The sequence below is a fragment of the Mirounga leonina genome, unplaced genomic scaffold, assembly GCF_011800145.1.
Source record: "Mirounga leonina isolate KUSES-001 unplaced genomic scaffold, KU_Mleo_1.0 Mir_199, whole genome shotgun sequence".
NCBI lineage: Eukaryota > Metazoa > Chordata > Mammalia > Carnivora > Phocidae > Mirounga > Mirounga leonina.
This window is the reverse complement of record NW_023270498.1, coordinates 8,635,170-8,650,662: the sequence shown is the minus strand read 5'-3', so window position 1 is coordinate 8,650,662 and position 15,493 is coordinate 8,635,170.

Here is a 15,493-nt window from a genome sequence, read left to right as displayed (position 1 = left end):
AATATTATTTAGCCATAAAAAAGAATGAAACCTTGCCATTTGCAATGCATGGGTGGAGCTAGAGAGTATAATGCTAAGCAAAAGAAGCCAGTCAGAGAAAGACAAATACTATGTGATTTCACTCATATGTGGAATTTAAGAAACAAAACAAATGAACAAAGGAAAAAAATAGAGAGACAAACCAAAAACCATACTCTTAACTGTATAGAACAAATGGATGGTTACCAGGGGAGCTGGGTGGGTGGTGGGTGAAATAGGTGATGAGGATTAAGAGTACACTTAATCTTGATGAGCACTGAGTAATATATAGAATTGTTGAATATATTGTACACCTGCAACAAATATAACACTGCATGTTAACTACACTGGAATTAAGATTTAAAAAAATATTTGAGACATTAGCTTATGCTTTCTAGGTGGGCAGAAGTGAGAAAGCTTCATAATACCAATATTGTCAGAGATATGGGGATTATGAATGGTCCTGCACCCGTGAATGGCAGGTAGATTGGTGCAGCCATTCTGGAGTCCACTGTTAAGTCGATGAAGAATATGCATATTACTTACTATTTGCTTCTACATACACATTCCAAAGAAATTGCTGCAAAAGAGTATAAGGTAAATGTATAGAGATGTTCACTGCAGCGTCACTGTGATGATAAGAAATAGGAATCAACCTGGATGACATCTCCAAAAGTAGATAGGAAAACTGCTGCCAGGGAGAGTCAAGCATGAGTTACAGTGAAGTATAACACAATACTGCTTACCCAAATCAAAATTCATGAGTCCCTTGAGCCCCACGTACATTTTGTGAGAATACATACAAATAAAAATGTCTACATTAAACAAATTGGAATAGTTGACTGTGGGGAACTGGGGGCTAGCAGCAGAGAAAGTACATAAAAGAAAATTTTAAGAAATACAGGAGAGGACTTTCAAGGATCGATGATCACAGTGTGGATTAAGATTAAATCATCTCTTTGCATCTGCATTAATAAAAGAAAAAGCTAACACAAAGTTCATAAATGAGGTCAATGAGTGTCAGAAAGCCTGTGCTGGGACCCTACAGTCTGAAAAGGAGCCCGGGTCCAGCTATGTGGATATTAATTAATTTCCCCTCATTTCTTTTATGGGCCACATTTACCCACAGTGGCCATATGGGGAGGGGGAGGGAGAGATTAAAAGTCTTTAAGGTTCAGCTATTAAAGTGATTCAAATCAGTGCTATCTGAACTCCAAACATATATTCCCAAGAACCTAATGGATGTTGTCGCATGGATGTCCTGAAGAAATTTCAAATTCAATGTTCTCAAAGTCAAACACATCATTTGCTTTCCTGAGAGCTGCTCTTCCTTTCAGCATTGGGATGCCCTCCTCCCTCATTTGCAATGCTGCCTGTGTGCACTTTACCTGCTGGAGGTCACTGGAGGCCACCCCCTTCCTCTCTCCACTGTGTCTCACTGAACTAGCCCACAGAGACTCTTTGGATAATTGCAAAAGCATCTATATAGGCTTCTTAACCATCCTTTATAAACCAGATTTGCTCGTGTTTCTTTAGTTAAAAACCCTCAATGGGACTCCATTGCCTGTGGATTAATTACCATATCTTTAACATGCCAAAAAGACTCTATTATTATATGATTCCACCCCACCTCCATCAGTTCCCATCCAAGAGCCTACACTCCAGCCACCAGGGAGGGGGCAGTGAATTCCCTGCAAACTTGATACTCTCATGTCTCTGTGCCTTCTGTCCGCATGGTGTATTAGTCAGAGTAGGCTGGGGTACTAGGTTCTGCTGTGGTCAGATCTCAGTGAGTTAAAACAACAAAGGTTTATTTCTCACTCATGCTACATGTTCCTCATGGTTCAGCTGCTGCTCTGATTTATTTCGTCTTCACTCTGGAAGGCAGGCTGATGGAGCTGCCTTTCTAGTCAGAGAAAATAGAAAGCATCCAAACACCCGCTGGCTACCAAAGCTTCCCCCAGAAGTGCCACATGCCATTTCTGTTCACATTCCATGTGGTCAAGTTTAACATTGATGATATAGGGAGGGGCAGAAAATATTTGAGATAAGTAATAATAGCCTATCACTCATTGGTGATTTCATTCTGACTGGAATCTCTGTCTGGTGAATCCCTAGTTACTACTTAAGGCATTATCTTATTCTTTACTTCTCCTGCAGTTATATCTCCAGCTTTGCCAGTGGAGTTTATTCTTCTGTGTTCCTATAGCATTTGGGACATGCTACCCTAACACATACATGTTGTGTGCATATTCCCATGCTTGTCTTCCCCATTACGTTTTGAACTTGGCAAATGTATGCATGCAGTCTTTACAATTTTTGCATTCTAAGCATGTGTACTTTTTTGTGTGCTGAGCATGGTACTTGGTTTCTTGTTGCTCAGTAATTGATTACTGAATTCGTATTTATTGAACACTATGGTAGCCATGAGAATGTATCTGACAAACCAACTTTAAAGGACATAATCGATACAAGGGCTTTAGCTGCCGTGCTCTGAAATTCATTGTTGAGTTTCATACGTTGCTCCCAACCAGTGACTTAGTACAGCAAGGATTCTAAGGCAGGATGGAGCCTGGGAGGTGAAGGACTCCTCTACCAACCACTAGGACTCCCCAACAGCCTTACAAAAACTTGCAAGGACCGCACAGCATTCCAGAATGCTCTCAACCCCTACTATCCTCCGAGTAAGACTTGCATCGTGGTCTGCCCACATTCTGCACCCTCCAACCCCCTCCTTCATTTCTGTCACAGGTGTTTCCCCATAATAAAGTTCTTGCATATTTAGCCCCTTCTTAACATCTGCTTCTTAGAGGACCCAAACTAACACAAGGAGTATTCTTTTTCTTTTTTTTTTTTTTAAGATTATTTATTGGAGAGAGCGAAAAAAGGGGAAGAGAGAGAGAGCATGAGCAGGGGGAGAGGGAGAAGCAGACTCCCTGCTGAGCAGGGAGCCTGATGTGGGGCTCGATCCCAGGACCCTGAGATCATGACCTGAGCAGATGCTTAACCTACTGAGGCGCCCCAAACCCAAGGAGTTTTCATTATTATAACTGATACAGGCTAATAGGATAAAACTTCTCTGGGAGTTTGAGAGATGTTGCAGTTAAGCAAATCAGGACATTGCTTCTTGGCAGAAGTTGGATTTGAATCAAGCTTTGTAACATGGCTTTGCCAGTGGTGATGTTGGGAAGTACATTGGGAGGAGAAAGAAGGATGGGATGGGAAATCCTGGACTGATGTCTTCTTCCATCTAGGAATAACAAGATAATCCTACTTCTTAAATCTCTAGGGTCAGATTGTTTTTTAATATCGGGGAAAGATTCTTCTTGTACACAATTTCTTTTCTTTATTTTCCTTTGAATTATTTATTCAGTTCTTTTTGCTCAGGAAGTTTGGGAAACCTGGTTATTCACAGTTTGGGTTTGTACGAACGTACTCCCTCTCTAATATCTTTCTCTGTCGTTTTCATTCCTTTGCTCCATATTCTGGATCATTTCTCAAATTTCTTCCCTGTATCAACAATCTGACAATCTGCAGTATCTAATTTGCTATTCTTTCTCTCCAACAAACATTTCAACTTGACTCTTGTGATTTTGGTTTCCATGCATTCTCTCCTTGCCTCAGCTTAAATTTGTCTTTTTTTTAAAGAGTAGGGAACAAATATACTTAAAAATATTCTTCTGTTTCCTGCAGCAAATCTATTTTAAGGAAAATTTCCCTTCAAGTTCTTAAGCATTTTACCCTCTTCTCTTGTGTTGCAGAACTTTATTGGCCTGCTCTGTATTGTCCTGGCCCTGTCTGCCCAGGAATTGAGCCCTGCTCTGGACCTGGGCTGCATGCAGTCTGGGGGCATTCCTAAGATGAAACCCTTCTTATTCCAGACTGCAGTGCATGAAGCCAAAGGAAGCCATCTGGGAGGAAACCCGTGAGGAGTCAAATGATGAAATGGTTCCTCACACTGTGGGTAAGGAGGAGTGTCTGATTATGAGCCCATGGGACAGAAACCAGAGAAACCAGAGGAAAGAGCAACAAAGAGTAGGAGGCAGAGTCTGGAGAGTTCTCCTGAGCCAAAGAGTTTGTCAACAGTGACTTTTCATAGAGGCCTAGCAGCCTTGGCATGGGCAGGAAGGGAGCAATTAGAAATACCAGTCTGGTCTTGACATGCATGTTGATTATTTAGGTTTATTTATCCCAGAATGAAGAGAAACTCTTCCAGAACAATTTTTTTTTGTTTTAAGAGTCACCATACAGAGCGTTTCCTTAGCTCCCTCACAGACCACTTGGGTGTGGCCGAGGCCCTGGCAAGTATTAACCAAATGTCAAAAGATTGCTTAAGGCATGCAGACAAGTCCACTCAGGTCTAAGCAGAGCAGAGAGGTTGCTCACTGCAGCCGGGCTGTGGTTCAAAGACATAGAAGGTAGTGGAACGTGTTATCCAGGCTACTTCCAGGTTAGATAATAAAAGCCCAAGCTCTGCCATCCTCACGCCCCCACCCCCAGAAGCACAAAGGCAAGGGTGAGCTTTACAGGATTTCCCTGAATCTTGGGCATGTCTGGCACTTACCTCCCATGCCTGCCATCCACCTTCTGTGTTAGTTCAGCTCCAATAATCTAATCTTGAGTCTCTTCTTAGACCCACCACCTAGTTCTCTCAGATTTCTTCAGCTCGTCTGTTTTAAGGGAGCTCCGAAAATTTTGCTTTTTAAGAAAAAACTTCTACATCGATATTGATGGCAGGGTTTTTATGACACTACCTTGCAAAGACAAAAAGAAGCCCAAGGGCTTGGAATAGGCCCTTTGTAAATCCAGGTTGCCTGCTTCCCAGACAGAAGCAGAGGATGGGGAGCCGTAGGGGCAGTTAGGGCTCCTCTTACTTCTATTGCACTGTTTTGGCTCAAGAGGCAAAGCACATGTTGTCCATTAATTGTATTTTTAAATTTGGTCCAAATCGTGATTCATTTAATAAATGGCTGCCAATTTTTGGTATATGTTTACTACTATTATCCTTAGTTTCCCATATTGATGCAAACCTTTTCCTATTTATTGTCATGGGTATTTTAAGGGGAAATTGAGTGACAATTTTTACTTTTGTTCTCTAGGATTTTTTATTACTTGTTTATGATAACTAAGAAAAATCTACTGCTTTGAATTTGTTTTTTTCAAATGTGTCTTTCAAAGCACTCTCAGTACTTCAGAAAAATTATATTAAAAACTATTTGAAAGCAAGGATTGAATCCTGAGCAGCTGATGTGTGCTGGATAGACTTCTGCTCATTATATTAGGAGAACCAATTTTAATCTTTGTTGTTGGACACAGCAGGTAAAAAGCCAAAGGAATGGGGTAAAGGGACTGAATTCAATCTATCTATCTATATATTTATTTGAGAGAGAGAGAAGGAGAGGGAGCGCGCACAAGTGGGGGGGGGGCAGAGGGAGAGGGAGAAGCAGACTCCCCCGCTGAGCTGGGAGCCCGACATGGGGCTCGATCCTAGGACCTGGAGATCATGACCTGAGCCGAAGCCAGATGTTTATCCATCTGAGCCACCCAGGTGCCCCAATACTTTGATATTTTATCTTATTTATTATTATTATTTTTAAAGATTTTATTTATTTATTTGACAGAGAGAGAGACAGGGAGAGAGGGAACACAAGGAGGGGGAATGGGAGAGGGAGAAGCAGGCTTCCTGCTGAGCAGGGTGCCTGACATGGGGCTCTATCCCAGGACCCTGAGATCATGACTCGAGCCAAAGGCAGACACAATCAACTAAGCCACCCAGGCGCCCCTGAATTCAATCTTTTAAGTGTTTTTATTAGACTGGCTGCCAGAGCAACAAAAAATTAGAAAAGATACTTGAGAAAAGTTATGTAATATTCTATTTTTATTAGTTCTTAAAGAAAAAGACCCTCATCTAGCCTAGTGGTTTTCAAGTGTTGCAGGGAAATTAGGGAATAGTGGGGAATATCCTCTGAAACCCCTTCAGAGAGTCCACAAAGTAAAAACAATTTTCATCATAACACTAAGATATTGGTTGTCTTTTTTACTCTCATTTTCTCACAAGTGTATTATGGAGTTTTTCAAAGTCTGCATAATGTGTGATATCACAACAAATTAATACAAAAGCAGATAAAAGAATCCAGCTGTCTTCTACTAAGCAAGACATTAAAGAGACTTGCAAAATTATGAAACATTACTACTCTTCTTACTAATTTTCTTTTTGTTAAGAAATATAGTTGTTTACGGGTGCCTGAGTGGCTCAGTTGGTTAAGTGACTGCCTTCAGCTCAGGTCATGATCCTGGAGTCCCGGGATCGAGTCCCGCATCAGGCTCCCTGCTCAGCAGGGCGTCTGCTTCTCCCTCTGACCCTCCCCCCTCTCATGCTCTATCCCATTCTCTCTCTCAAATAAATAAATAAAATCTTTAAAAAAAAAAAAGAAAAGAAATATAGTTGTTTACAAACAAAAAAGCAGAAACAGCCTCATAAATACAAAGAACAAACTGGTGGTTGCCAGAGGGGATGGGCTACCTAGGGGAAGGGGATTAAGAGGTACAAACCTCCAGTTATAAAATAAAGAGGTTTCAAGAATGAAAAGTACAGTAGAGAGAATAGAGTCAATACTATTGTAATAAATTTGTATGGCAACAGATGATAACTATACTTATCATGGTGAGCATTTCATAATATACATATTTGTACACCTGAAACTTACATAATATTGTATGCCAACTATACTTCAGTTAAAAGGAAAAAAGAAAAAAAGAAAAAGGAAACATTTATAGCTTTTAAAATAAAAAGTTTTTTTTTAAATTTTAATGTGTAATGGGTTTTTTATTGATTTTTTAATGAATTAATTTTTTGAAGTTCTATTTTTATTTCGAGTACGGAAAATACCAATAGATATAACCCACATAAATATAGGCTCTTTGGAGTCCTCAATGATTTTTAAGACTGTAAAGGAGTTCTAAAACCAAAAGGTTCAAGAACCACCCACCAATGCTTGTAGGCTTAGCATTAAATAAATAATAGACAGTAACGCAACTTCCCTTGCTGATATGCTAAAAGAGCAAAAGTCAATTGTTACCCATGTTTTGAGAAATGAATATTCATCAGGCATCATTGATTCAAACTGTTTATAATAAAAGAGGGGGATGTTTTCTCTTTCAGATAGTCCTGAAACTCTCTATATATTTAAAAAATTATTATGTTTAAACTGGTGGTTGCCAGAGAGGAGGTTGTGGGGGCGGTAGGCAAAATGGGTTAAGGGGAGTGGGAGGTACAGGCTTCCAGTTATGGAATAAGTAAGTCACAGGGATGAAAGGTAAACTACAGGGAATATAATCAATGATATTGCAACAGCATTGTAATTTTTTTTATTTTTTTATTTTTTATTATTTATTTATTTATTTATTTTTAAAGATTTTATTTATTCATTTATTTGAGAGAGTGAGAGAGAGAGAGAGCACATGAGAGGGAGGAGGGTCAGAGGGAGAAGCAGACTCCCCGCCGAGCAGGGAGCCCGATGCGGGACTCGATCCCGGGACTCCAGGATCATGACCTGAGCCGAAGGCAGTCGCTTAACCGACTGAGCCACCCAGGTGCCCTCTTTCTCTTCTTTATAATTAAGTCATCTCTATGCCCAACGTGGGGCTTGAACTTATGACCCTGAGATCAAGAGTTGCATGCTCTACTGACTAAGCCAACCAGGCACCCCCAGAAGACTCAGTTCTTTTTTTTTTATAATTTATTTTTTTAAAGATTTTTAAGATTTTATTTATTTATTTGAGAGAGAGAATGAGATAGAGAGAGAGAGTACGAGAGGGGGGAGGGTCAGAGGGAGAAGCAGACTCCCCGACGAGTAGGGAGCCCGATGCGGGACTCGATCCCGGGTCTCCAGGATCATGACCTGAGCCGAAGGCAGTCGCTTAACCAACTGAGCCACCCAGGCGCCCGCAACAGCATTGTAAAGTGACAGATGATAGCTACACTGGTGAGCATAGCATAGCATCCGGAACTGTCAAATCACTATGTCATCCACCTGAAGCTAATGCAACATTGTGGGACAACTATACTTCAGTTATTACATATATATATATATATTTGTTCTTATTGCTACTAATAGTTATTTATTAAGTATTTATATTAAGCATTTTATATGTATGAACTCATTATAACTTCACAGTCACCCTAGGAAGGGGCCATCATAACTTTCACAATTTCCCATGTGATTGGAAAGCTATAGCAACCAAGGTCACTTGGCTGGTAAATAGTAGGGCAGGGATTCTAGCTAAGGTTTGGTCAACTTCAGAGCCAGGGCCCATTTCTAAGATACCTTCTTTAAAGCCCAAAATGCTGATTCTTAGTGCCAGCTTATTATTCATGGTCATTATTTATCTTTAGACTGATGCCTTGCACAAATATTGATCTTCAACCATGGAAGCATGGTCCAGTTATGAGCATTGCATCATTTATTCAGCCATTTGTTAATTCAGTAAGCATTTATTGCGTGCCTACAATTTGCCAGATACCATCCTGTTTTGTTCAAAAAAAAGGAGACAGTAATCTCTGCTTACGTAGAGCTTACTTTCTAATTAGGTGAAATAGATAATAAAATAGATAAATTACAGGATGTTGGAGGCTATAAATTCTATGGAAATAACATAGCAAGCTAAAGGAAACTTTTATGGGTGGGGGTTGTGGGGGGCGAGGTCGCCCTAACATATTTTACCACCAACAAGAGTATGGGGTTTTAGTGGAGTGAGCAAAGAGGAGCATGGGAGGAGACAAAGTCAGAGATTTCACAAGGAATCAGAAGTCCCACTGCCTTACAGCCCATAGTAAGTCCTTTGAGTGAAATAAGAATAGGGTCTTGAGAAAGGGAATGACATGGATTACATTTTCTAAAGATTACATTTTCTAAGCTTCTCTCTGGCTGCCATGTTGAAAATAACAGACAGGGGTAGCAATCCAGGACACAGTCTGGAAGGCTATTGCTGAAATCCCGATGAGGCATGATGGTGGTTTGGATCAGGATTCAAATTCAAAGACAGGGTTTGATTTCAGAAGAGGTGAGAGGTGATTGAATATGGGATAGGTATTAAAGGTAGGAGCCATGGCGCCAACGTTCACCAAATGACAACTCATGTATCATAGAGTAATTGCTTGTGACTAAAGTCATTCTTGTATTACACGATCTACTCTAAAATAAACGTGAAATGTCTCCTTTCTATTTGCCTTGTTTTGCTCTTGAAGTGCTTTACTTAGAATGTCTTAAAAGGAGCAGGTTTGGAAGTGATAGGAACTGGTAAATATTTGTCAACAAGTAATCACGACAGTATTCATAGATTAAAATGAGTATGTGGCTTAGGGCAACCAAGCTGGATGGTAAAGGACTCAATGATGACATGCATGTGATTGCTAACTGACTTAAAAGTCACTTCAATCTGATAAAGTATTTTTCCTAGGACTTTAAATTGAGTTGTCAGCTATTCTTACATCTACTCAAATCCAAGTACAATTGTTAGCCCTGTCTAGAGAAAAGTCGCTGGTTCAAAGTCAAAGGCAAGTAAATACATAATTTAATTGTTTGTCTTTGCTCTGAATATTTTTTTTTTAAAGATTTTATTTATTTATTTGACAGAGAAAGACACAGCGAGAGGGAACACAAATGGGGAGTGGGAGAGGGAGAAGCAGACTCCCTGCCGAGCAGGGAGCCCGATGCGGGACTCGATCCCGAGACTCCAGGATCATGACCTGAGGCGAAGGCAGTCGCTTAACCAACTGAGCCACCCAGGCGCCCTGCTCTGAATATTTTTAAAAGAAACCCCCATATATATATTTGGATTAATTTAATGAGCGTTTGCCCCTATAGTATTAAAGATAGTGCTTAAAATCCCAGGAGTTAAACCACCAGGATTTGAATCCTTACACCGTTCTTACTAGTTGTGACCTCCAGAAGATTATTTAACCTCTGTCTTGATTTCCTCTTCTGGAAAGGGAGATGCTATTACTAATACTAACTCTGCTTTCATTGAGATTAAGTGAACTTATTATCCCTCTACCATGTTTGGTATAGAGCATGGTACATAGTAAATGCTTATAGTAAGGCCACATTGAAAATTTGAAGAAAAGCATCCTCATTAATGCACAATGTAACAATGTGCAATAATGGGTCAATTACTTCTTCTTTCAATTATTATTACTGCCATAAGCCAACAGACTTCTGACAAGGCAACCCAGCAGCATCTTACATAAGGTGAGGAAAATAATACTTTGAATCTTATAATTCATTTATTGATTTCTGAAAAATTTGCCTATCATTGAGACTATTTCATACATAGATTGGAGAAGAAGTACTATTCCACTGATAACTGTAGTGAATGTCAAGGCAAGCATTCCTCCCATGGAGGAAGACAAAACCCTCGTGGAACCTGGTAAATAGGAAAAAATACTGGAAAACCTGCAGATGCCACATAATTGCCCATCACTCTTTCCTACCTCATCCCACATTTCCTTTCTCCTTGGAAATACTCTTCCCCCAAACCTTCTTGGCTCAGAGTAATCTTTCTAGACAAAATATATCTTCATAAAGCAAAAACAGATTCTTCTTTATATAGAATTGCAATTAAAAAAAATTTTTTTTCCTGGTTGCATAAATATTATTCATGCAAAACAACAGAGAAAACTGTTTTTTTTTTTTAAATTTTATTATGTTAGTCACCATACAATACATCATTAGTTTTTGATGTGGTGATCCACGATCCATTGTTTTCGTATAACACCCAGTGCTCCATGCAGTATGTGCCCTCCTTAATACCCATCACCGGGCTAACCAATCCCCCTCCCCCTCCCCTCTAAAACCCTGTTTGTTTCTCAGAGTCCATAGTCTCTCATGGTTCATGTCTCCCTCCAATTCCCCGCCCCCATTTTTCCCTTCTCCTAATGTCCTCCATGCTATTCCTTATGTTCCACAAATAAGTGAAACCATATGATAATTGACTTTCTCTGCTTGACTTGTTTCACTTAGCATAATCTCCTCCAGTCCCATCCATGTTGATGTAAAAGTTGGGTATTCATCCTTTCTGATGGCTGAGTAATATTCCATTGTATATATGGACCACATCTTCTTTATTCATTCATCTGTTGAAGGGCATCGTGGCTCTTTCCACAGTTTGGCTATTGCAGACATTGCTGCTATGAACATTGGGGTGCATGTGGCCCTTCTCTTCACTACATCTGTGTCTTTGGGGTAAATACCCAGGAGTGCAATTGCTGAGTCATAGGATAGCTCTATTTTTAACTTTTTGAGGCACCTCCACACTGTTTTCCAAAGTGGCTGTACCAACTTGCATTCCCACCAACAGTGTAAGAGGGTTCCCCTTTCTCCACAACCTCTCCAACATGTGTTGTTTCTTGCCCTGTCCATTTTTGCCATTCTAACTGGTGTAAGGTGGTATCTCAGTGTGGTTTTGATTTGGATTTCCCTGATGGCTAATGATGATGAACATTTTTTCATGTGTCTGTTAGCCATTTGTATGTCTTCTTCAGAGAAGTGTCTTTTCATCTCTTCTGCCCACTTTTTGACTTGATTATTTGTTTTTGGGGTGTTGAGTTTGAGAAGTTCTTTATAGGTCTTGGATACCAGCCCTTTATCTGTAGTGTCATTTGCAAATATCTTCTCCCATTCTGTGGGTTGCCTCTTTGTTTTGTTGACTGTTTCCTTTGCTGTGCAGAAGCTTTTTATCTTGATGAAGTCCCAAAAGTTCACTTTTGCTTTTGTTTCACTAGCTTTTGGAGATATATCTTGAAAGAAGTTGCTGTGGCCGATGTCAAAGAGGTTACTGTCTATGTTCTCCTCTAGGATTTTGATGGATTCCTGTCTCACATTGAGATCTTTGATCCACTTTGAGTTTATCTTTGTGAATGGTGTTAGAGAATGGTCGAGTTTCATTCTTCTGCATGTGGCTGTCCAATTTTCCCAGCACCATTTATTGAAGAGACTGTCTTTTTTCCATTGCGTGTTTTTTCCAACAACAGAGAAAACTCTTAATGAGACCACATCTGTATTTGAAAATTTAAAATTCCCTGGAACTTCCTAATATATTTATGACTATCTATATGATATATTTATGACTATGTATATGTTTCCATTATACTTACCCAGATACAACATAATATATACATTATGTTGACATGTTTATATATGTCGTTATGTATGTTAGCAATATTTTTGAAATTACCTTTGGAAAATAAAAAAGTAAAATAACTAAACAAAAACAAAAATGATGATTATGAATGATTAACACACTTCTATGGGCCCCCCCCCAAAAAAATTGCAGCATAGGGAAATCGTGATCAGGAAAGAAAACACATCCATCTTGAGGAGACCTGCTAATGCAGAACATCATGGGTGGATATCTTCTTTCAATTACTGTTGGTGTCATGAGCCAAAAGATTCCAAGTTTGTTTGAACAAAGCCACGGAGGAACCGCTTTTGGGAATCAATTTCAGGCTCTGGAGAAAGCCCTTCAAAAGCCAAAGAATTTGGTCTCATGCAGGGTATGGGATTCTGAAGGCATATTTTGTAGTGTGGGAATGATTTTATACTGACATGCAGGAAATGGGGAGCAGAGGGAAAGTATTTTTCCTGAGTGCCGGCTGAACTTCAGTAACCCGATGCTTTCGCAAATTAATCAGATACAGCGGCCTGTTTCTTCACATCACTGTTTCTCTTAGATGATTAGGCCCCCTTACCAAATGGATTTGAGTTTTAAAATGCGGTACAATCTAAGTCAGCTTGGTTGCAACAGCCAGACTTTGGTGTCTGAACCTCACAGTCAGCTTTGTTCCTCATCCATTTTGTCCCTGCCAAGCTCTTCTCATTGGGAAAGACCAGCAGCCTGATGCAGGGAAACTCAAACAGTATTTTCTCTTGCCTAGGTGCTCATTCCTTGGAAAAGTAAGTCTCCTTTCCAAGAATAACCATTTCCTCCGGATTCAGGAAAGCTTGCAGTTTTGGAGACCCTCCTGGCTTCCTTAAGTTTTGGCAGATATCCTGATTTGCTTTGAGTCCCCAGTACACTTAAGAAATGGAGAAAAGAGGGGCACCTGGGTGGCCCAGTCATTAAGCGTCTGCCTTCAGCTCGGGTCATGATCCCGGGGTCCTGGGATCGAGCCCTGCATCGGGCTCCCTGCTCGGTGGGGAGCCTGCTTCTCCCTCTCCCTCTCCCCCTGCTTGTGTTCCCTCTCTCGCTGTGTCTCTCTCTGCCAAATAAATAAAATCTTAAAAAAAAAAAAAAATGGAGAAAAGAGAGATTACAATGTTTCTGCTAAGGCCATGACAAGCTAAGACCAATTTCACACTGAACTTGGTCCTGCAGCCCTTGAGGGGGTGTGGTGCACACATGTCAGTGTTATGACTGATTTGCAATGAATATAATTTAAAATCCCCCAAATGCATGGCATGCATATAAAAGATATAAAAGCTATCTTTAAATGGAGTGAAAGCTAACTGAAATAGTCAAAGTGATCATAAATTATTATACTAGTGACCCTGACTATTTTATCCTCCATAGAAGTTCTTAGATATTACAAATATCCAGAGGAGAATTTGTGATGTTTCCCCAAAACCACGGTCCTTCTTGTGCGGAGCATCATGAAGGATTAATGTCCAAGAAACATTCTTTGGAAAACACTGTTATCACAAATAAATACCAATGCAAAAATGCATCTCTAAGTTAATCTTTCAAGAAATGAGATAAAATCTCCAAGTGAAATAGCCAAAGCTAGACGTGTAACAAAGCATTAGGTAAAAAATTCACTTACAATCTCTTTTGCTTGTGATCCTCTAGAAAATTTAATCCGTATGTCTACCAATTTTATGTTAAACCCTTCCTCTAATATCACAAACTCTTTCTTTTTGTCCTGAGGTAAGAAGAAAAGTAGAATATTATCGGCTGATGGGAGACTGAGCTACTCGAGGTGTCTCCACCACACTGAATCCAATAAAATACTAAGTAAAATGTTTGAAGGCACATCTTCAATGGTAACATAAAAGCACATAATAAAAATATGAATGTAAAGAAGTATAATAAAAAATGCAGAGAATGTCGGTATGGATACATGTTCTGCCCTTTATCTCGCATCAACACACATATTCCTAAATGCATTTTCCATAATCTCTTGGAGTATGAACTGATAATCTCAAAGTACTGAATAGTTTTTATTTTTTCTTTCTAGTTTTCTTTGTTTTATTTCAATTTTTTCAGTGAACATGCATTTTGTGTAATCATATATGGATTGTATTTCTAGGCATCAGTATATAAAATGTGTATTATAACAATTTTATATATCTCAGTTGGGTACCACATATTATTCCAAAAGTTAAGAGCAACTCTTTCTGGGGTGGGGGTATGGCTAAATTTTTAAAAAGCGGGTTTTTTAAAATATTTTTTTATATTAAATTTTTAACAGAAAGCCATATCTGAGTGTTTAAATATATCATAATCATCATGTGGTTGGGCTGTGAAGGGTTTGAATCCTGCTTTCCCCACTTCCTCCCTGTGTGATGTTGGGCAAGTTACTTAACTCTTCTGTATCTCAGGTTTGTTTTTTTTTTTTTAATGATTTTATTTATTTATTTGAGAGAGAGAGAGCCTGAGAGGGGGGAGGGTCAGAGGGAGAAGCAGACTCCCCGCTGAGCAGGGAGCCCGATGCGGGACCTGATCCTGGGACTCCAAGATCATGACCTGAGCCGAAGGCAGTCGCCTAACTAACTGATCCACCCAGGGGCCCCTGTATCTCAGTTTTGACATCTGTAAAATGAGGGAAAATAATAGATCTACTTCCATCATAGGTTGGTGTGTGAGATAAATGAATCAATATGTTGAAAGTAACTGGAACATGGTTAGTAGTCTGAAAATGTTAGCTATGACGAGGATTATTATTTTTAAATTGCCAAAGCATTTTTGTGGTGGACTTGGAAATATACCATTGCTTGAGGAGTTTTCCAAAGAACCACAATTTAGTCCTGGAGGGACGCAATTTCTCAGAAATAGGGGATTGTCCTGAGGCTTGGAGTTCTAATTCTGCTTAAACTTGTTCTTTTACCTTATTTTTGGAGGACAAATACTTTCTGAAAAGTGGTTTTGTAAGACAAAATTATTTCTTTAGTTAACTACTCTGTATTGTGTTGCATTTTTGCCTACTCTCTGGAAATACATATATTCTAAAATCAAAATTTGGAGTTACCATAATCCCAACCTTATGAGAGCACTTGGAGAATTCCTTCCTTCAGATCTCAACTTAGACATACTTCCTGCAGAAAACCATCCCTGACTCCCGGAGTTCGCATCCCGGAGTCATCCTTAATGACTTAATGCAATGTACGTTGTCTCGCTGTAAGGTTCAGGAGAGCTGGTCATGGTTCTCGGTCCCCACTGGGTTGCACTTAGCATTAGGTACATAAAAAATGTTTGTTAA